The sequence below is a fragment of the Phocoena phocoena genome, chromosome 15 (assembly GCF_963924675.1).
Source record: "Phocoena phocoena chromosome 15, mPhoPho1.1, whole genome shotgun sequence".
Lineage (NCBI taxonomy): Eukaryota > Metazoa > Chordata > Mammalia > Artiodactyla > Phocoenidae > Phocoena > Phocoena phocoena.
In genome coordinates, this window is record NC_089233.1 from 50,775,823 (window position 1) to 50,798,677 (window position 22,855).

The 22,855-nt window shown below is 42.6% G+C and overlaps 1 pseudogene; it reads right to left on the reverse strand.

The window, feature by feature from the left end:
* Window positions 1-15,432: 15,432 nt before the first annotated feature.
* LOC136135373 (thioredoxin-like protein 1 pseudogene) lies at window positions 15,433-18,171 on the reverse strand (annotated as a pseudogene).
* Window positions 18,172-22,855: the final 4,684 nt, after the last annotated feature.

Here is a 22,855-nt window from a genome sequence, read left to right on the forward strand (position 1 = left end):
CAGCCCTCCTCCATCAGCATTCCTAATCCTCCTTCTCTGCTCTGTTTTTCTGACAAGTGCTTTTTATTCTCTAACTTAATATATATATATTATTTATTTATATTATTTATTATAGGTATCTATTTAATTTTTATTTTACGTCTCCCCCTTCTAGGTTTCTAGGTTTCAAGCTCCATGAGAGGGATATTTTGTTTGTTTGTTTGTTTTGCTATTGTTTTTCCAGGCCTGCCCCATTGTGGGCATTTAATAAATAATGTCGACTGAATAAACAAATGTTCCATGCTCAGAGTACAAGTGCTGATATAAACCAGGCTACCATATAAAACTCAAATTTATCCCTTATTAGAGAAAACTCACTGAAGAATGTGTGTTCTGTACAGATGACTTGTACAGAAGGGCTGGAGTTGGGCTGAAGGAACAATTAGGGGGCAAGAGATGACAAAGTGACTGAACTCAGGCAGCATCTGTGAATGAAGGGAAAGGGACAATTAGAAAGTATTAAGGATAAAGAATTGCAAGGTTTGGTGGGTGCTTAGATGTGAGATGCGGTGGGAAAAGTGAAATCAATGTTGAATCCCTCGTTTCTGGATTGGGCAACCTGGTGAGTGATGATGAGTTGCACTGAGATGGGGATATTGGAGAAGGAAGCAGTCGGGGTGTTTTTGTTTTTGTTTGTTTGTTTGTTTTGGATACTCCACGTTGGAGAAGAAGTGGTTGGAGTTTTTCTGACTTTTGTTTTGTTTTGGCCACTCTGTGTGGCATGCGAGATCTTAATTCTCCAATCAGGGATCGAACCTGTGACCCCTTCAGTGGAAGCATGGAGTCTTAACCACTGGACTGTCAGGGAAGTCCTAGAAAGTGGTTGTTTGAAGGACAAGCATGGGGAGAGAATTTGTTGTCAGGTACCTATGGGCCAACAGATGTTCACCAGGAGGTGAACCAGGGCTCTGGGTTGAAAAGAGAAATTTAGGCTGGAGCTAAAGATTTGAGAGCTATAGTTCTAGGCTCTAACGACAGCATGCAGAGTGAGGAGGGGGAAGGGCCAAGGGGAACACCATCATTTGGGATAATCGGAGAGAAAGAAGAGCTGCAAAGAGAACTGAGAGCAATCAGCAGAGTAGGAGGAAACGAGGGGAGATTTTTCAAAGAGGGAGAAGCCAACGGCATCAGATGTCAGAAAGGTATCAAGCAGCACAAAGAATGAAAAGTTTCCACTGGATTTGGCACATGGAGGACCAGGTGACAAAATAGACATTCTGACAGGAAGCTGAAGATTCTTACTTCCCTTCTCATCCTATTTCTCCATAGACTGAGGAACACTCCTTATGCTCAAAAATAAGCCTTTTGCCTGTTCCATTTGGTGCTGACCCCAGAGTTTTGCACCATGGATGATGGAAAAGACTTCCATTTATTCAAAATCCAAAACTATTAAGATCTCCTTCAGGCTAAATAACCACAATTCCTTTACTTTACTAACAAACGTGGTGTGCTGAAAAGTTCTGGAATTGGGAGCCAGGAAACCTGGGCTGATCTATCTAGCATAAGGTCTGTTATGGCTAAAGGGTGACCTTGAACAACACATGGAGTTTTCTTTCAAGTCAGTTTTCCTCATCTGTAAAATTATGGGGTTGGCCTAAATCAGGTCCCTGGGAACATGTATCAGGAGTAGTTGAGTGATCTTTTAGCTTTAACATTTATGAATTAATGAAATCCACAGTAGATATTTATTAAAGATTCTACAGGTATCCAATTTCTATTACATTCCAATAATAATTTTGTTTTTGGACTCATTTCAGTTCCTCTATGTATTAGGCACCTAGAAGCCTAAACATTACACAGAGGTTTCTAGCATGGTCATGACTCAAGCAGCAGAGTATATAAGAAGATGCAACAAAATACATACTCTATACCTCTGTCACAGGCTGCTGGCTGTTGTCAAGCCGCTAGTGATTCATTTAGTATTCTGGTTGCAAAGAAGCAGAGCTAAGTCATTCACATTATTCTTATGGTTTCTTTTAAATGTAATTAATCCTAATTAAGACAATATTCACCAAGGGTCCTGAAAGCAAAACACAATGATAAAACCACCTGTCTATTAATTTAATAGATTTCTTAAAGGTAGCTGAGAAAATTTTGTTATTTATGTCGTGTGTTTTCCCAGTGTTTCGCCAACATGACTCAAATGCCAGTGAACTTCTCCCACTTTGTCTCTTAAAGAAATGGAGCCAGTGAGAACGGAAGAACCATGGTGGTGTTGAAAATGTGGCCTTTAAAGTTCATGCATGTAACTGTAGTAGATTATTGTTTAGCTTGTCTCCACTCCTTCCCCCCCATCACCCCCAACCTCCAAGGAAAGTGTGGACTTTCTTGCATAACTGATATTGGCCTTGACCATGTGTCCTGCTTAGGCCAATGGCATATGGGTGGAAGTGACAGGGTCACTGCTGCTTGATGTCTTTCTGACATCAGACACTGTTGGCTTCTCCCTCTTTGAAATGACATCTTAGACAGAAGGAGACAGTGCATGTTTCCACTAGTGCTTCTGGAAACTTCTTCTCCATCACGAGAAGGGTTTCTCCCTGGTAGCTGCTCCATTTTCAGCCTAAGTCTCAAAATGAGATTTATGAAGCAAAATTGCCCCAGTGGACATACAGATTCCGAGTGACCCCAGCTGACTTGTGGACCCTGACACAATATCTCCTTCAGATAATGCTTTTTTCTGTACCCAGCCACAGAAAGAGTAGAAGGCGGCTAGCAGCAAAATGATCTGACACTTAAGAAGAAAATCAGTGTCAGATGTCTGCCCTTATGCTTTCTCATCTAATCCTTACAAAAAACATGTGAGATGACTTAGTTCCTATTTTTCAGTTAGGAAAACTGAGGTTCGCAGAGGGTAACTAACTCAAATTCAAATTCCAGTTCATCTGACTTTCAAGTTTGTATTATTTTTCAACTACAAAAACCAATGTCAACTCCCTTTTATGACCTGTTAATATTTAAATAAAAATGATTTTATCATGGAAAAAACCTGGATGGAGGAAGCAGGGAACATATATTCAGCCCCTTTGATGGAAGAGTGACATAGCATATGGTTTCAAATCACTCGGAGAGGCAAGGAAACTTCCCTGAGTTTGCAAATTTGCCTTTGAGGACTCCAGGCATGGGAGATGTGTCAGAGTCAATATATCTTTCCAGGGGTAGATTAGGACCAGGTGACTGCCGAGCTGTTCACTGTCTCCTTCTGAGCCACCTGCTGCACTCACCAAATCACTGTGCAGCCTGAAGATAGGTGAGGCAAAAGGTAACCTCGTGCCCTCTGACTTTTGCCTCTCTCTCTCGGGGCTTTTGAAACCATGTTGGTGGCAACCAGTGGCCACCAGCTTACAGGCACAAGTCATTTGAAGTAATAAAACAAGAGGTAACTCTGGCCAGAGCCAGCCATTGGATTTTCAAGGGTTTTAGTTTTCCTTCAAGGAAACATGGTTGTATAACTGAATCAATTTGCTGTACATCTGAAACTAACACAACATTGTTAATCATATATGCTCCAATATTAAATAAAAATTTAAAATGCTTAATAAGAATATAGATTCAAATTTATTTCTGATAATGATAATTAACCTAAAATTGAAAATAAAATCTTAAAGTTTGTTCCCCTCACCACCAAAAAAGAAAACATTTTCTTCAAAGGGTCAAATGGTGTATGTCAGTTACGTGTGTGGACACTAGAGCCAAGTTGCTCGAATCCCAGCTCTTCTAATTACTCGTTGTGTAACCGTTGGGATGTTACTTCCTCTCTTCAATGCCTCAGTCTCTCATCTGTAAAACAGACTCATCTATTCACATGTCCTGCCATGGGCCGCAACCTTGATTCCATGTGCTGCGGATGGAGCAGTGAGTAAAACCAACCAATGTCCTTCTGTTCTCCTAGAGGAGACAGATGATAAACAGGTCTATTTGTAACACAATTTTAGAGAGTGCTAAATGCTATAAAGACAAATAAAGCAGGGTAAGGGATGGAGAGAGGAGGAAGAAATGGCCATATTACAAAGGGCAGAAGAGAGAAGGCTCTTGGAGGAGATAAAACACTGAGAAGGCCAGAATATTGTGAAGGGAGAGAGCCACAGAGTATCTAAGGCAAGAGTATTCTAAGCAGAGGGAGCGGGAATAGTAAACAAAATACAGCAACTGTACCTACTTAACTAGAGTGCTGCAGGAGTGACAGGGGATAATACGTGTAAAATGAGGCCATAGAATCTACCCTGTGAAGGCGAGCCCTGCAGACATCACAGGATCTCAGAGATGAAAGAATCATAAAGTTCGGTTCCACCCTTTTCCATCCCTTATAATGCACGTGTCTCCTACAATAGTCACGAAGCTTCAGTTTAAGTGCCTGTCAAGATGGGGAGCTCCTACCTCAGCAGGCAGGGTCTGGCCTCCGTGGTTGGGGGCTTTTCTTTGTGAGGAAGCACCTTGTCCCCTGAGCTTATATCCTACATCCGACACACAGGAATCACAGAAACCTACCTGCTGCCTCTTTCACATGCCGCCGCCTCCAATGTTTGAAATACTTTCATCTCAGCTCCATCAGTTCCTTCAACCATTCCTTATCTGTGTGGCTTCCGGATTCCTCACTGTTCTATTTGATCATTTCAAACGCACTGCACAGTACGCTCAGTCTCTGATAGATGGGGGAGGGGGTGTGTGTGTGCAGCAAATGGGGAGACCAGTGCTGGAGGCTGGAACCTTCCCACTCAAAAGCTCCTTCCTATAAGCAGAGTCCCGAGATAAAGAGGAATATGTCTCCTCTTCTCCGTGGGTGCCTGCTCCTGCCTGGCATAACCCCAGCCTGCACCAATCTGAAATCACACCTAGGGTGAAGCTTAAGAGAATTAGTTGACTGACTAGTGCTTCCAGTTTCCTGGGGAAGAGAGAAGAGAGGGCAGGAGGTGTTGGGGGACACGGTGAGTGGTGGTGGGTTCAGGACAGATGTGATTGCCATGTTATTAATTAAACATCAGATTAAGGGGATTAGAGTAGAGCTGATGAGTCAGAAATCCTAACTTCCATTTCCTGTGAGCCAGTCAGCTGGGTCCTTGTTGCCAGCCTCAGCTCAGCTCTCACCTCTGCCAGCTGCCTCCTAAAACAAGCCATGGCTGCAAGGGTGAGAGGGTGTAGATGACTCAGCACGAGCCCATCCCAGTTGCTAGAAGATAATTCCGAGGAGAAATCTGCCTGCTGATAGATGACTGGGGCCATGTTGTCTTTAGAGCTTACCTGCTTTGAAGCGGATTCTCCTTGGCATGACTTCTGAAAGGATGGGCAGGTTTCATCACTGTGGAGCACAGGCCTGAATTTTAAGCAAAGCATTCAATGGTGTTGTGAAGTTCTGTATCATCTTTTTCTGGTTAAATTATTGGACAAACATAGACATTTGGGACAGTAGGCAGAAACAGGAGATAACAGTAAACACAGTCATGTTTTGATCTGTTTTATTCCTTTGTTTCAGTTTTTATACTTAAAACAAAAATCTTAATCCTTAAATTGAATGTAGGAAGGGACAGTGCAAGTAAAATTGAGGCAGCCCCTCAGGCTGATCCAATATTAAGCGATAGTCACAGCACAAACAGCCTCTAATCGCAACTTCACAGTGATCTATCTGCTCTCCCGGGCCGGCTTGATAAAGCAGCCGCACCAAGGACGTTCAGATGATGCCACTCCAGGACTCAGTCTGCTGGAAGCTGCCAATTGGCTGAGTAACTGCTGGAAAATAATGAACCAGTTTCTCATTGGTTGATCTGTTTGACTGCCAGGCAGGGTGGGCAGGGGCAGGAATTGGATGGGGGCCGGTCCATTCCAGGGCACCAGGCGATCGGAGCTTGAAGCTGTCCAAACTGGGCAATCTCCCACTTGGGGATCCTGACACCGTCAGCCACAAGAATTTGCAGACTCATCCTACCTGACTCAAAGCTTTTGCTGTTGTGGAAAATGTGATTGCAGAATTTTACTGCCTTCTGCTGTTTGCAGACATGTTTTCGGTTTTTGGTTTTTGTTTTTAACACCGTGGAAGTGGGAAATTACTGTCCCCCGAGCCCTCTGTATCCAGCCAAAGCCCAGTGATTCGTCAGAGGCAAACTCCTGCATGGATGTTTTCTTGACTATTATCATGAAGTGTGCGATAATCTGTCTCCCCTAAACTCCTAGAACTTCAACTGTCTAGATCAGTGGGTCTCAAAGATTGTTGTGCTTGGAATTTCCTGGGCATTCACTTAAAATGCAGGTTCTTATTAAGCAGGTCTGGGGTGGGGCCTTGCATCTCTCACAAGCTTTCAGAGGATCCACACTTCTGTAGCAAGGGTCCATTTTCTTGACAACAGAATTTGGCTGTGTGTGACCTTGCACATTTCTCCTGATATATCCAAAGCTTCCCCAGGGCTTGTATGCTCTCTGCCTTTTTACCCTCCCTAGCACCTCACCCAAAGCTGTGTGAACAGATAGTGCTAACAAATATTTGTAGAATAAAGAAACTCCTATATGGGAGAAACAACATCTCTGTCTCATCAGCACAATGACTCATGCAGGAAAGGTGCTCAATAGTTATTCATTGAATGAATCAGTGAATGAATGAATGATCTGCCGGTATCTAGGAGGCTGGTGAGAGAATAACAAAAAAGGGAAGACTAAATCTAAGAGATTTTTAAGCTCTGCTTGCTTGAATCAAGCAGGTGGGAAAAGCATGGAAGCAAATTCAGGAAACGTGGCATCTGGAGTTAACACCCTAGCCACGTGGCATCTAACACGTACGTTGCTAGACCATTTCTGTTGTGAAGATTTTTAAACGCATTTCCACTGTCACAGTAGGTTTTTGAGTGAATCTGCTGATCTGCCCTGTTTGGGGTACTGTGGAGAGGTACACAACAAGGAGTTGGAAACGGTGCCATTTACTCTGGCAAAGCTCGGTAGGAAGTAAGTCTTGGGCTGCCTGAGAAACAGTGAACCCTCAAGCAGTGATTTTGAACTGATTCTTTTCAGTGACCTTCACCTCCTTCTTTCCTTACTTCTGACCACCCACCAACACTCACTCCAACACATAGACCACTTTTTGACCTTGGCCTGGAAACATGACCCTCATCCTTGCCTAGTTTTATCAGCTGAGAGGTTGTATCAGTGTCCTGGCCATACACCTGGACCCTGACTGCGTAAAGAGGCCACAGCTGTTCATAGAGGGGGGTAGCCATCTCCCAACATTGGGGAAGGAGAACCATTGATGGCAGCAAGATGAAAGCAAACTGGGCAGCCAGGAGAAACAGGGAGGCCACAGGTCAAGGCAGCAGCAGGAGTTCTACTCTTCAGACTTAGGGAGATGACTAAGTACACACTGTGGTTTTATAGCCCACAAACTTTGTCACCTGCCCTAAGTAGCTCTCTGACCAGCCTGTGGTACCCCTTTCCCTTTGCCTGTTCCAGAACATCTGCCATTAGAGCCAACCTTTGGGGTTTGGAAATAAATCAGACGATAGCTTTGGAAGGCCACTGTTAACTGTACCTTTGACATCTGGCATCTGTAGGGGTGGTGAGGGGGGAGCTGCAGGCTTCCTTGGAGTCTTCCTATGTCAGCACCAGGCAGGCAGAGCCCTGGGTATTTTCCAGCCACCTCCAGCTGGATTTGGGGGGGCATAGAGACTAGATAAGTGCCATCGATTTGAAACCTGAGCTTTGCTGAGCTGGAATCATCCTGGCTGTTGGACTGGCACAGGGCTCAGGGTCAAGGGAGAGTATCCAGATGTCTCCAAGCCACGTGAGCAGGTCTGCAGCCTGGAGCTGCTTTCTGGAGGGGCAGAAAGGGATGGTGAAGCCCTAGGGTCCTCAGCCCCTGCAGGTGTAGCCAGGCATGCCCTGAGTTGTACCTGTCTCCCATTACTGCACCCAGCTTTCCAGCCAGCTCTGCAGTCTGGCTGGCTTTGTTTGCTGCAGTGCCGTGTCCCCTCTGGCACAGGTGGTGCGGATGCTCTGCAGGGCCCAGCAGAGGTGCACCAGGCAGCCTCCAGTGTCCCTGCGTAGCTGAGAGCACCGCAGTGAGGGCTCCGGCCAGCTCTGGGCTGGCTGCCAACAGCCTCTTGCAGACTGCGTCACAGCACAGATCTCTTGCTTGCAGGCAAGGGAGGAGTACGGAAAGCTTGGGACTTGAACTGTCTCTGGCGCTGCTTCATCCCCCTTTCCACACCCCTCTGCTGTTTCACGTGGTTCCTCATTCCTTTTCCTTTCCTCCACCTTGCCCCCTCCCCTGCCCCTGCCCTTATCATGCTGACACATTTGTGTCCTTCTGACGGCTTTTCATGTCAACCTCCAAACAAAATGACTCACACCATAGTGCATCCCATCAGGACAGCGCTTTCTAGGGAGAAACAGGCTGGCTGACCTTATTACGCGTTAGGCATGTCAATGGGTTTCAGCGTGAAGTAATGAAAATTAGCAGTTTCCATCTAGAGGCCTTTCCTGCATGGAACCAGTAGGGTTCCCTTGCTACTCAAGTTCACCTTTCTGTATCTTGATTTCCCCATCTGTAAAATGAGAACAGTTACTCCTCCCTTCTCTGTTTTACCAGGCCTTTGAGTATCATGGGGAATATTAGAAGGTTTCATAAATTTAGTGTACAGGAAGTTACCTGGGGAGCTTGTTAAAATGCAGATCCTGATTCCATAAATCTAGGGTGAGGCCTGAGAGTCTGCATTTCTAACAGACTCCTGGGCTAATGGATGCTGCGGATCTGTGTATCACTCTGAGTAGTGAGGGGCTAGTAAATAAGAGGACAATTTGAACACCATGAAGCACCAGGAAACTGTAACATTTTAATTATTCTATGTGCTTGTCCTTCTAAAAAGCACATCTGCATCTTTAAAAGAGTCTTCACATCTTTAATTCAGATGAATGTCATTATTTTTGGCATCTTAGAGAGCTACTAGAGAGAAGATGTAAAGCTAAGAGGGACTGACTATCATTTCTGTTGTCACTGAAGCTGCCTCTTCCTTTTTTCTCTCCTTTCCTCCTCTCAGAGCTGGGATTGAATATGGATTCAAATGCAATTTCTTACCCAAGCAACCAATTGTCAGCAGGTGAGCAAGGGTGTTGGGTCATTCGCCAGGCCAGATGAGGGACAAAAGAGGGGTTGATTGAAAGCCATTGTTTTCTCAAGAGAAAGAGTATATATGGGCATCAAAATGCATGCAGAGTTGGCCCTCCATATCCAAGGGTTCCACATGCTCAGACTCCACCAACCGTGGATTGGTAATACTCAGAAAAAAAAAAAAAAATACAGAAAGTTCCAAAAAGCAGAACTTGAATTTGCTGTGCATGGGAAATGTTATTTATATAACATTTACATTGTATTAGATATTATAAGTAATCTAAGGATGATTTAAAGTATATGAGAGGGAGGATATGTGTTGGCTATATGCAAACGCTGTGTGCCATTTTATATAAGGGACTTGAGCAACTGTGGATTTTGTTATCCAGAGTGGGTCCTGGAACCAATCCCCTGAAGATACTGAGGGAGGACTGTATAAGAATGTTTATAGCACCACTATTTATAAAGTCAAAGCCGGAAAGAACCCAAATGTCTAATAGTAATAGAATAGAATAAATAAATTGAGCTGTATTCATACAGTGGAATACTACAGAACAATAAAAAATGAATCAACTACTATAACATGTACCCTCATATATAGAGCCTATAGGTGAAATTTGTTATCAAACTCAAATTTGGCTGTCCAAGAATCCAATACTGAGAGACAAGAGTTGGGCAAAGGGAAAGGTAGCTTTATTGAGGAAGCTGGCCATCCTGGGGAGAAGGTAGACTCATGTCCCAAAGAACCAACTCCCAACTCCCCAGGTTTTGCTTGGAGATTATATAGGGAAAGGGGGAAGGGGGCTACATGCTGGGGAGGGGGCAATATTCTATTTTCAGAGATAATTGTCTCAACCTTACAATTCTAAGTAGCCATCAGGTCTTGCTTGCAGTTGGAACATTAGCTGAGCCATAAGTCTCTGGTCAGCTGGGAGGGCCCCTGCACAGTCCTGCTCAGTTTCAAAATGATGAGCAGGGCTTCCCTGGTGGCTCAGTGGTTGAGAGTCCACCTGCCGATGCAGGGGACACGGGTTCGTGACCCGGTCTGGGAGGATCCCACATGCCGCGGAGCGGCTGGGCCCGTGAGCCATGGCTGCTGAGCCTGCGCGTCCAGAGCCTGTGCTCCACAACGGGAGAGGCCACATCAGTGAGAGGCCCGTGTAAGGCAAAAAAAGAAACATAAAAAATGATGAGCAGACATAAGACATGCTGTATGATTCCATTTATATGAAGTTCAAAAACAAGCAAAACTAACTAACAGGGTTACTTCTGTATGAGGTAGCAGTGTTGACAGGGAATGGACATAAGGGAGCTTCTAGGGGCAAGAAAATGCCTTCATATTGGTATGAGTTGAACTCTTAAGATTTATACAAATTACTGGATGCTTATTACATCATAAAAAAGAAAATTTAAAGCTACAAAAGAGAAAGGCTAGTTCTAATTTTACCCCCACATTTCACATTTTTGGGTCCTGCTCTCCTTCTCTCCTTTATGACACATCTTTTATTAAATGGAAGCCCCTATAGGCCATACTAGTCAACTTCCCTGATTTGCTCTCTGCTGGCTTTCCAGGTACCTCTGCTGGACCATGGAACAGAAGTAGAACCTGCCTTCTCATCACTTCCCCTGTGACGGCACAGAAGGCTTTAGGCTGTGTTGTTTGCTGCTCACAGGTTCTCCTCTGAGCTTGAAGCCTGCCCCTGCCTACTGTGCTGCGTCCTCTGGTCACCAGAGCCCTTGCTCTCTCTAGGGCTCTGAGCTGCAAACCTGCCTCACCAAGTCCAAAATCAGGTATGCAGAGCTCTTGGTACTTGGAAGTTTAATGCTTCCCTCCCACATTTGGGTTTATCCAAGAAGGGACTGAAAATTGTGGGGCATCTGTTGTGAAAGTATCTGTTGCCACAATAATGCTGCCTAACAAGCCACTCCAAAACTCAGCATCTTCAAACAGCAATCACTATTAGTTCTCAAGGTTATGGTTCAGGTGGGCGGTCCTTCTGCTTGGGGCTCTGCTGACCTCTGCTGTGCTTGCTTGCGAGTCGGTGGTCAGCTGGAGGATGACTGCTCAAGAATGGCCTCACCCGCATGCTTGTTCGTCAGCTGGCTGCTGGCTGGGGGGATGGCACGGCTGTCCCTCATCCTCCAGCAGACTAGTCTGGATATTGTCACACGGTGATAGCTAAGGGTCTGAGAGAGAAGGGTGCTGAAGGGCACTGGAGGTGAGGCTTGGAGCTGGAAAAACATTCCTTCTGCTCTATTTTACCCATCAAAACAAATCACAGACCAGCCCAGGTTCCAGGGGTGGGAAACACAATCTGCATCTAGCTTAGAGAAACTGCAAAATCACATTGCAATGAGTGTGCAAGGGGTGGAAAATCAGGGCCATTTTTTGTTTTTTTTTGTATTCAATCTACTACATGTGGCTGGGATATGAAAACAGAGGCATTGGAAATCAGGTCTTTTCCCTTCTGCAAAGCATCTGTGGAGCTGCTCGCCAGGCCTCCTGCAGACTTGACTCTGACCCCACAAAACCAGTCAAACCTGTTCTCCAGCCTTCTTTTATGCTTTATTCCTTTGGGGCTCAGCAGACTTTTAATCCTGCTGGTCAAATAAATGTGTGGAAACCTGAGTGAGCACATAAGAAGGAAATGTTTTAGGTCAAGTTTCCCAGAAGAGCCCAGAATGGGGATTTTCGTCAAGTGATTTGTTGTGGAAAGAATCTCAGGAAAGGGGAGGGGACTAAGGTATGGGTGTGTTCTCCCACTCTGAGACAAGGAAGCTGGGCTTATTTGCCCCATATCTGTCAGTCATTGGCTATGGCTGCCCCTGGGTGAGGGGAGACACACATCTCCATTGCTGTGGCTTCCATCAGCCTTGGGAAATTTTCTAGAAGATGTGGTCATGAGCTCTTAATAGCAACACTCAGAGCAGCTGGGGAATGGGAATGTGGTCCAGGAAAGGGGGTTCTGGGCTGGACCCCAAGAGCATTTGCTAACAGAGGCACTATTTAGAAACTGAATTCTGAACTCAAAGAAGATCTAGGGAAAATTTAGCAGAGACCTGATAACTGTGTCCCAATTTTGATGAGTTGTAATGACACATAGAGGAACCCATTCTGTACATTCTGTAGGCAGATCTAAGATCCATAATTGGACTCTCAATAGAGGCAGATTTGGGCTTAACAGAAGGGGAGAACATTGCATAATTTGAGAATTCTGAAAATGAAAAGGAAGGCCCTGGGAGTGGTGAATTTTTGAAAAAGAGATTGGGCAACATTCGGTGGGAAAATAGTATAGGATATTAGTTAGGTTCTCAAAGAAAGAAACCGAGGGATGATGACTAAAATCCCACATCCTTGAGTTCTTGATGTTCTGGCCAGAGATTCAAGAGGGAAGAGTATAAAGGGGACATTCATTCAGGGCAAATACACTTCTATTAATACAGAGCTTTGGCCTCAATCTGTTGTTTATCACCCCCAGCTCTGCCTGGCTGGGCCACATGCCAGCTGAGAGGTAGATTGAAGGGAACTTCATGCAGTCAGAGTGAGCCCTGGTAAACATGCAACATCAGCTAAAAAGGAGAAGAGAAAGGTGGACGTTTAAAGAAATGTCAAAATAGACCCCAAGAAGAATGGTCACCCAAAACAACATTGCCCAGCCCTGCCTTTGAGTCTTATTGGAGGTAGACCCTCACATATTTGGGTGTTTGGCTTGGCACAGAGACCAGTGGAATTTTCTCATGCCTCTAGTCTGGCTGCACAATAAAATCACTTGGAGACCTTTTAAAAACCTTATTGTTCAGCTTCTCTCCAGAACAATAAGATCAGAACTTCTGGGGGTGGGAGACATATCAGTAATTTTTAGTTAGAGCAGTAATCCTCAGACTTTAGCATGCATCAGAGTTATCTGGTGGGCTTGTTGAAATATAGATTTCTGAGTCCCGACCTCAGAGATTCTGATTCAGTAAATCTGGGAAAGGCCTAAAAATTTGCCTTTTTAACAAGCACCCAGGTGATGCCAACGCTGCTGGTCTGGGAACCACATTTTAAGAACCCACCGATAGAGACAGACAGAAAGAAGGAGGAAATCCTGTCTGTGATGGTTTTAAGTGAAACCATCAAGGGAGGGCTTGACGTGGGTGACTCTTCCATGTCCTTTCTTGAATTCCCTAGTTCTGTGGCTGTTCACACTGGCCCCAAAACCTGGATATTATTTGTATTCAGCTGTGGGGTGCCATATAGTCAGACTCTCAAAATGGTTGGGTAAACATTTTCAAGATATCCTAGATATTCAACAGTGGGTAGAAACAAACCCATGTTGGGTCAAATAGGTGTTTGAAATCTTATCTTCCCCTGAAGATACCAAGGTATTTCTTGGGAGTCAACTCACATTTGTATTGAGTTTCAGGCCCCAAGGACTTCCTTTGGCTGTATCTGCTTGCTAAGAGCTCCCCGCCCCATCCCCCCAAAGCTTACTTGAGGGAAAATCTTTTCTCCAATATCAATAAGTTTGGAAGACACTTAGGTGACATTGTCACATATGCCTCTTTTGAAGACTCTCTCTCACTATCTACTAATAATTGCTAACTTCCCAAAGAAGCCAGGAGAGATTAATTTTCTGTATAAGCTGATTTATGACTGGCCACCTCTGAGAAGATAGCCTGAGTCACTCTCCCTGACTCGTGCTCACGGCAGAATATTCAGGGATAAAAATCTTCTCTTTAAACACAGAAAATTTATGGGCAAATTTCAAGTTCCTCCATCTAAATTCGCAATTAATCTAGAGACTAGATAGGAAAAGCAAATAAAGGCCATTTACAGGGCAGCAAAAAGGGATGCCCCAAATATGGGTTTTCTGGCCCTGTTCCCAGGTTGTGACCATGAAGCCTTTGCTTGTCACGTTCCCTTGTTTCCCCAAATAGGGATGAGGCTGACTCTGCTCCAATTATAAGGCCTAAGTAGTTTAAAATTTAAGATGTTTTTGAGAATCCATACAACAGGAGGATAACTGTAATAGTACTACTACTACTATCATTTATTGAGCATAAGTCACTGTTTTAATGACTGAATCCTGAATTCTTGGAAGTCATTTAGTCCTCCTGATGCTCTTGGGTGATGAATTCAATTACTCCTCCACTTTTCAGGTGGGTGATCTGGGCAAAGAGAGGGAGCTGACTTGAACTCAATCACAGCTGTTAAAGGGGTGAAGCCAGGATTAGAGGCTCAGCAGGCTGACTTTAGGGCTCTTGACCTCATGATGTACTGAACAAAACAAAACAAATCAAAAACAACCTGACACAGGGATGGACTAGTCTCAGGGAAAGTTTTTTTGTTTTGTTTTGTGTTTTGTTTGTTTGTTTGTTTTACTGTCAGGCCTGTGGAGAAAGTCGGGGTGGCGTATTTATGAAAGGAGGAAGTTTTGTGGGGGTCAAAAGAATTTAGGTGTCTTCAGCTTTGAAACCAGAGCAGGGGAGGTAAAGGGCTCATTAACAATTACAAGTGACCCTTGAACAACATGGATTTTAACTGTGTGGGTACACTTAAACTTGGATTTTTTTTTCACTGAATAATACTACAGTATTACAAGATCCAAGGTTGGGAATTCTCTGGCGATCCAGTGGTTAGGACTCTGCACTTTCACTGCTGAGGGCTGGGATCAATCCATGGTCACGGAATGAAGATCCTGCGAGCCGTGTGGCCAAAAAAAAAAAAGAGATCCGAGGTTGGTTGAATTCACAGATACAGAACTGCGAATACAGAAGAAGTGTGCATATAGAGGGCTGACTATAAGTTATACTTGGATTTTCAACTGCACAGAGGGTCAGTGCCCCTAGCCTTGCTTGTACAAGGGTCAACTTTATAACTTGCCCAATTATTTGTTATAATATTTTTTTTTACCATCTGAACAAAGGCAATGATTTATTGGTAATGGCAATGAATGAAATATTGAAAGCCTTATACACACTACTATATATAAAATAAATAATGAATAAGGATCTACTGTATAGCACAGGGAACTCTACTCAATACTTTGTAATGGCCTATATGGGAAAATAATCTAAAAGAATGTATATATATATATATATATATATATATATATATATATATATGTATAACTGATTCACTGTGCTGTATACCTGAAATTAACATAACATTGTAAATCAATTACATATTTTTTAAATTAAATTAAAAAAAAAAAGAAGGTCTCTGGCGAGAATCAAGCAATTATCCAAGAGCTGTAGATCTGATTGCAATATGGTCTTCCAGTGTCTTTTGTACCTTAGTGGCTTTCTCCTTTTTTGCAAACTACTCATTTGAAATCATTCATGTTTGCTGCCTGGACTGGAGTTCCAATAAAAGTAAAATATGAAATTCTAGTTGTTTCTTCTTCACTTGATTGGACTGAATAAATATAGTTATGCTGTTAACATTCTGAAACTTAACATATGAAGTGGGACAATACCATCTTCTTTAATATCATCCTCTGATAGTTCCAGAGCTGGAATTGGTTCACTTCTTTCTGCCTCTTCAAAATCCATAGATAGGGGTAAATTGATAGAAAGTTTTACGTATTTCGGACCCTGACCATTATCTGGACCTTGAAATTTCATTGAATAAAGCTTAACAGGCTGATTGAAGACTACAGTAATAAGCAGCTGTCCATCCCAATCAGATTCCAAGAAGGTCACGTCTTTTCATAAACAGTTGTCAAATCCATGCTCCTCACTTTCATTAAGACATTCACAGCCAGATTTGTTAATAAAAAAGCATAAAATCCATATATCCTTTTGGAATATCTGTGTCCTCATTGCTTCCAGGGCTGTTTTCTAAGTGCTGCTTGGTTTTTTCTTCTAGTCCCACAGCATCTGCTCCTTGATACTGATCAACTCTCACTTTGTTTCAAAAAAACAAAAATGTAGGTATTGCTGACATATTGTTGGTGGCAGCTGTTCCCTGACACTGATGTACACCTACTTCCAAGGAAACTGCTTGTGGATACTTATTACACATAGAGCTGAATGCTGGGGCAATCCTTAAACACGGTCTACACCCTCACATGGAGAATTTGACCATGGTGAGTCTGGAAATCCAGGTCACTCCTGACCTGTTTCACACCCACCACTCTCAGAGAGCCTGGCAGGGCGGCCACAACACCACTGGCTTCAAAACTGAAGGAGAAGGTGGCCCTGGAGAGGAAGGGGGGAGGCTCAGGAAGACCTAGGCCTGGACAAAGGAGGTGGCGACCCTGGCGTCTTCTCCAGGGTCCCCCAGTGCCGAGTCAGGCCAGAGAGTGGAGCAGCAGAGGGGGCGGGATGGGAGGGGGAGAGGAAAGATGAGGGAAGAGAAGGCCTATAATTTTATATGATGTAATCATAGATGCATTTATACAATATATAATGTAAGATACAACTAACAACACATTATACGTATGAGATATATAATACACACTATATTGATTATAATGTGTTATACATTTAAAATTATATATAGTTTTTTATATATATTTTATAACATTATATATATACATATATAGTGTGTATATATATGTATATATATAAATATATGTATATATTAATTTTTGGAATAGCTTTTGGGATAGTTTTATTAGGCTATTATTCACCTACCACAAAATTCAGTAAAGTCCACAAATCCAAAAAGGGAGTAAATAAAATGGGGCTGATAGAAAACTCTCCTTCTTGGGCTGTCTGCAGATGGCCCATCTGATCAGGAATTTGATTACATGGGTTGATCAACATATGTAACAGAGGACAGGCTATTGAAATGTTTTCTTTCCCAGCTTCTAGCCTACAGGCTAGGTGAGAACGATCATTTTTATTTTTCAAAAGATAAAATTTTAGTTATCAATATTTCTCAATGCCAACTATAATAATTGCATCCAATCTGTTTATTAAATCATTTCAAATTTAGGGCAATATCTCTTTTAATTTTGTGGTTTTAACGTTTTTCTTAAAAGCAAAATAAGACAGGATTTAAAATTTCCTGGGCTTGTTTTCTTTGACCATGTCTGACCACATCTGAGTCTGGTTTCTAAATTCCTAATCGTTTCAATCAGGTTCTCATTCTCCTTAAATTGTCGTTGAGCTGTTGAAGAGGGTTATAATTTCCTCCATATTTATTTGAAATTGAATGGTCAATTAAAATATACACTAACTAACCCCTAAACTGACTGGACTTCTAAGAGATTTTTCAAAATGTATTTAAGGGAAAAGTAAAATAAATGATGCTTGAATGGTTAAAAGCTCTACAATTCTTTAAAAAGCCCATTTTAATTTAGGCTGAAACCCATGCAATGTGAAAAGTGCTACAAAGAACGGAGTGGGGGCAGTGAGGGTGCTTGTGTTCTTCATCCAAAGGAAGGTAGAAATAGTAAAAGCAGAGAGGTGAAGATTAGCGGAGACAAAGAAAGGGATGGTGGCTTCCGATCTGGCACCCTAGCATCTCCTTAGAATTAAATGGATATGAGGCCCACGAGGGAAGCTTGGCCCCAGCCTCTGGGAAACTAGTCTCACAAAGTACCCTGCACCCAAGAGTAACAGACAATGAGGTGTCTGTCAGAGACACCTTCCCTCCAAGGACTATGCACATCTGAACAAGGAGCATACAGGGTCCAAACACCATGGGGGGAGCCCCCCAAATTCTATGCTGCACACAACTTCCTGGACCCTTCTGGGAACTGGGGGGGTGGGAGCAAAGACTCTTCATACTCACTGAGACTGAATCTTCCTCAACCCAAGTGAAAAGAGGACTGAGAGTCAGCTATAATTTAATTTTTTTTGAATTGAAGAATAAAGTATTGTGCCATACTTTTAAACATGAGAATTTTTGGCAGCAGAAACAAGCTGACAACTTACGTTAAAAATTTTCTCTTTGATCTCTGCATTTTCTCACCTCTGGGAAATGTGTCAGACCCAAGCTGATATGGGTAAGACAGGTACTTTGTTGCTGGAATAAGAAGAGATGATGGAGGCAAATCCACAGTGATGGAAACTCTCCCACTTATATTTAACATGGGCCTTCTGGGTTCCATGCTTTAAGAATGGAGGCACTGTGAAAAGACAAAGGGCCCAGAACCCAGAGGTTGTTCAAAAATCACTTTACCTTGTCAGAGACAGCACCAGGGTACAGCTAAGAGAATGAGCTGGGTTCAATCCGAGCTTCACCACTACTGCTGTGTGATCTGAGGAATGTTACTTATCTTCTCTGTGTTTCAATTCCATTATTTGTATATGGGCATAATCATGGAGTATCCTATAGTATTATTGAGATGATTAAATGAGCTAATATATCCATAGCATTTAGAACATTGTCTTGCCCAGGATTAGGGCTCACTGAATGTTAGTATCATCATCATCATCTTTATCATCATTATTATTACGTGGGATTACGTCAGGTGACCAGGGTACTAATTTGACTTTATTCCTTTCCTTTTGCAAAACAAAAAGGACTAAATCAAATGGACTAATATCAGCTGTTTCTAAACACATTTTTAGCAGCAGAAATAACTTTTCCTAGACATAAACTTCTAAAGAAGCTAAGCATATATGTATTCATTGATATTCTTTTGATTCTAGTTGCTTAAGTCAACAAGCAAAATAAATTTATGGGCTCAAATTACAAAATAACCTAGGAAGGTCCAGCTTCAAGCATAGCTGGATACAGAGGTACAAACAAAGATATCAAGATCAGTTTGTCTGCCTCCTCTCTCCTCTGTTTTCCCTCTTTCTAATCCATTCCCAGGATCCTTGCCTCCTCATCACAGGACGACAACTGGAAGCTCTCAGAGTAACATCCTTTTAATGTCCAAACTAGTGAAGAAGAGTAAACATCGTTTCCCCAGAATTCCCTGTGAAGGTCCTGACATTCACTTTGATTGGCTGGCCTAGACCTCATGTCCAAGCCTACAGCAATCATAATGGCCAGAGGAATGTGTTGCACTGATTGGTCACTGGAGTCACATGTCCCACCCCTGAGGCTGGAAAGAAGCCCTGACCCTGAGAACAGAGGAAAGGAAAAGGTTGTTCCCACTAGGCTTGCTCTGCACCCTACCTCCTTGACAGTCCCTTCTCGAAACCCCAAGTGCTTCTAGTTTGAAACTCCTTGTACGTGGGGATCTCTAGCATTCTGCACGTTTGCTAGGATGCAAATCCTATCGAAGCAGTTACTACGGTCAGGGGCCAGAGTAGTGCCCTTGGGGAGGTTCCATTGATTCTCTATCAAATCATAGCCTGCAGACAGCTACCAGCTCCAACGTCCCGTGTGGCATTGCTTTGTCTCTGTGTGCCCACATCAGTGCCGCCTACCACAGCCTTGTATCTAGTGGGGGCAGGAGAATCATCTGGGTTCAGTTCTACATCACATTATGAGTGATGCCTCCTCTTCTAGGTATTTACTGCAATGTAACCAACAACCTCAAAACATAGGGTCTTAAGACAATAATAATTTATTAGTGTCTCTCATGGTTCTGGGGTCAGCCAGGCTCCTCTGGGCACATCTGGCTCCCAGCTCTCAGTGGTTACAGTCAGAAAGCAACTAGAGCTAGAGTCATCTTGAAGTTTTCTACGTTCACATGCATGGCATTCCGTGACCTAGGAAGATGGAATGGCTGGGGCTGGAACAGCTGGGGCTCATTGGCCATCTCTCTTCTCTCTCAGTGGTCTCTCCACCTGGTACCTTCGGCACACGGCAGCCTCAGTGTTACTTCTGTTGCACTCCTTAGGTTGAGGCAATGACAAAGCCCACCTGATTTCAAAGGGTGGGAACACAGACCCTACCCCTTAGTGGGAGAGTGTCAAAGGATGCATAGCCCTCTTAAACCATCATATCTCCTGGGGATGGCAGGGGGTCAACATAAAATCATGTTTTAGAGGTTATCCTTGGTCATGCTGTTCTAATTCAGTCCTGCCCTTGGCAGAAATGAGGTGGGATTATCAGGACATACCAAGAAAAATGGCTTCTTAAACAACTGTGAGCCAGAAAAGAGGCTTAGACACCACATTAAATGCAGCGGTCTGGGCATATTGACCTATTTTGGATAGTTGTGATCCCTTCTAACCCCTGCAGAAATACTGCAATCTCCACCTTAGTGCAGTTTGAGCTTTTGCAATGGAATACAGCTAGAACCAAGAATAACATTCTCTTTTCTACTTACTGATTAAAAGCAGTGAGCCACTCTGGAGAGACAGTGAATACAATTTGATGTTATTATGCAGAGTTTGACCATTGGGGGGAAAATATAATGTTATCTTTAAGGTAGGCTCTGGTTTTAATTGCAAATTTTAGAATGGGGCTTCACATCCAGGATAAGAAGGAAAATACACAAACTGCTGACTGAATCAATGCTCAACACTCTGCTCTCTGTGTCCTCCTCGTCCTTGGGGTGATTACCAAGCATGTAAGCAAAATCAGAAGTCAGGAGGAAAGCAAGAAAGGAATGCATATACATGAGCCTCCAGAGGAAACCATTTCAGGCTGGATTTTGGAATCCTGATTCTCAGTGAATTGCAAGAGTGTTTAAGAAAAGATTGCACAGGTGTAAGTGTGAAGCTATTGTCAAAACATGCAAATGTTTTGTCTTCCTTTTAATTTCTGACACCAAGTCAGTCCTAACCTCTTTTATTGGACCTTAAATGTCTCAAAAATAAAGGAAGAACAAAACTTCTCATTATAGAATTGACCTCTTACTGGGAGCTAAGTTCTACTGAATAAAGAGGTCTAGATAAAATTATTAAACCAAAGCAAAGATGATCTCCAGCCTTCTGCTCCTTAATGTGCTAACATTCAAGTCTGCAAAATCCATTCTCTTCCTAGTGACTCTGGCAGTGCTAACTCTGGGATGCTATGGCCAACTCCTTTCTTCTCAAGGGCCAAGACTCTGTCCAGTTAACAGGCAAATGTTTATAAATCTGGCCATTCAATAGGTATTCAATTTGCAATTTCTGAGCACCAACCACATGCCAGGGGCTGTTCTACATACTTGTTTTACAGAAATGAATAAGCCAGTCATAATTTTGATGTATGAAACTTACAGTTTGGTACCATGTCTTTCTAGAAGAGCAGCCGTGGGAGGGGGGAATTCTATACATTAATCATAACTACTGTAGAGCCAAGAGGGAGATGAAAAGAGTTTTCTAAGCTTTGTAGTTGAATGATGTTCCTCTTCTTTCCCCAGTCCTATACATATTTTCTAGGAAAAGTATGGAGAACCCCAGATGTAGTTGATATAATAGAAAATGTTTTCTGTAAGGCTGAGCTATTAGTTAACTTTCTCCAAGATAGAAAATCACAAATATTGGTTCAAAGTGCATGCATGTCATTCCCTATCAACACAAAATTTTGTTTTGGGGAACAGAGCTGGATTTATTAACTTGTGGCTAATGCTGAAGGGAAAAGACCATGATGCTGTTGCTGGTGAAAAAAAATCAATGGGCAGGTGGAGTATGGAACCCATTCAATCAACAAATATTTATTAAGTTCCCAGAGGTCCTAGGGTTATCATGGCAAACAAGACAGAGTGACTCCTGTTGTGAATTTTGTGTTCTGGCTGGGGATACCAATAACAATGAGTGCAAAAAAAGAAAAAAAAACCTATAATGATAGTGAAGATGATCCAGGACCTCGGAAAAAGAATGGAGGCAAAGATCAAGAAGATGCAAGAAATGTTTAACAAAGACATAGAAGAATGAAGAAAAAGGAAATAGAGATGAACAATACAATAACTGACATGAAAACTACACTAGAAGGAATCAATAGCAGAATAACTGAGGCAGAAGAACGGATAAGTGACCTGGAAGACAGAATGGTGGAATTCACTGCTACAGAACAGAATAAAGAAAAAAGAATGAAAAGAAATGAAGACAGCCTAAGAGACCTCTGGGAAAACATTAAATGCAACAACATTCACATTATAGGGGTCCCAGAAGGAGAAGAGAGAGAGAAAGGACCCAAGAAAATATTTGAAGAGATTATAGTCTAAAACTTTCCTAACATGGGAAAGGAAAAAACCACCCAAGTCCAGGAAGTGCAGAGAGTCCATATAGGATAAACAGAAGGAGAAACATGCCAAGACACATAGTAATCAAATTGGCAAAAATTAAAGACAAAGAAAAATTACTGAAAGCAGCAAGGGGAAAACAACAAATAACATACAAGGGAACTCCCATAAGGTTAACAGCTGATTTCTCAGCAGAAACTCTACAAGCCAGAAGGGAGTGGCATGACATACTTAAAATGATGAAAGGGAAGAAACTACACCAAGATTACTCTACATGACAAGGATATCATTCAGATTCGATGGAGAAATCAAAAGCTTTACAGACAAGCAAAAGCTATGAGAATTCAGTACCACCAAACCAGCTCTACAACAAATGCTAAAGAAACTTCTCTAAGTGGGAAACACAAGAGAAGAAAAGGACCTACAAAAACAAACCCAAAACAATTAAGAAAATGTTCGTAGGAACATACATATCAATAATTACCTTAAACATAAATGGATTAAATGCTCCAACCAAAAGACACAGGCTTGCTGAATGGATACAAAAAGAAGACCCATATAAATGCTGTCTACAAGAGATCCACGTCAGACCTGGGGACACATACAGACTGAAAGTAAGGGTATGGAAAAAGATATTCCATGCAAATGGAAATCAAAAGAAAGATGGAGTAGCAATATTCATATCAGATAAAATAGACTTTAAAATATAGAATGTTACAAG